Source organism: Dioscorea cayenensis, chromosome 3 (genome assembly GCF_009730915.1).
Source record: "Dioscorea cayenensis subsp. rotundata cultivar TDr96_F1 chromosome 3, TDr96_F1_v2_PseudoChromosome.rev07_lg8_w22 25.fasta, whole genome shotgun sequence".
NCBI lineage: Eukaryota > Viridiplantae > Streptophyta > Magnoliopsida > Dioscoreales > Dioscoreaceae > Dioscorea > Dioscorea cayenensis.
In genome coordinates, this window is record NC_052473.1 from 10321865 (window position 1) to 10323146 (window position 1282).

Consider the following 1282-nt stretch of genomic DNA (forward strand, 5'->3'; position numbering starts at 1 on the left):
AATACCATGATACTAAAATACAATGATATTAAAATACCATTGCTGAACAACAAATGAGAGACTAGAAAACTTAATCAGGTGTGGAAATCTGCAGACCTTGAAATCATATAGGACATACAGTATATGATTTTGAAATCAAGCAGGATATACAAAATCAGACAAAAAATCAATTAGGCCATATATAACCTAATTAACCAGGACATACAAAATTATAATGTGAATTCAACATCAGAAGGTTAACCAATTGAATTGAAGTACTTATATATTAAAACCAAACCAAATTAAAGACTGAAACATGGTATACAAAAGAAAAAAAATCATAACATGCATACAAATTCAACAATTATATTCAACATCAGATTGTGAAAAACAGCATAAAAAAAATCAGATTGTGAAATCAAGCAGGACATACAAAAGAAAATCATAACATGCATACTATATATATATATATATATATATATATAACATATAAATTCAGCAGGATGTACAAAATCAGAAGAAACAGCCAATTCAACCAATTCACATGCAAAATAAAAAAAACAAAAATAGCAAGGGAAAAAACAACATAACATACAAATTCACATACAAAAGCAGATTGTGAAATCAAGCAGGACATACAAAATCAGAACCAGTTGTTTTCAATATTCAGATCTTCACCTAACAATTGCAAGAACCAGGACCAGTTGTATTTGCTTTCTTTGTTGACAACAGCCCAAGCTATTGGGTAACTGCAATTGTTTGCATCAACACCTACAACTGACAGAAGTTGACCTTCATAAACTCCTTTAAGAAAACACCCATCAACACATATAACTCTCCTACACCCAGCCAAGAAACCTGCCCTGAGTGGTGCAAGGCACACGTACATAGCTTCAAAAATTCCATCATCACATCTAAACTTGACAGTTGATCCTGGGTGGGTCTTGAGCAATTCTAACCTGTAGTCATACAAATTGGCCATCTGTGTTGCTTCATCTGCATCTATTTCCCTTTGTTGACAAAAATAACACACATATAACAAAGAGAAAAGCATTAGTTTCACTAGTAAAAATCAATAACCCAAATTTAAATTTAAATTTTAAGAACTTACCTCAAAGCAATTGATTTTGCCCTGTAGGCAGTTAGTCTGCTAATCTCAACATTTTGATTTAACTTAACAGCTTGCATTATTCCACTGAGCTTCCAAGAAGGGTCTGCCCTGAATTGTTCCATGTATTTTCTTGCTATCCACATTGCATTCACATGTCTATTCTTGTGTTCCTTTGCACATTCATGTTTAAGA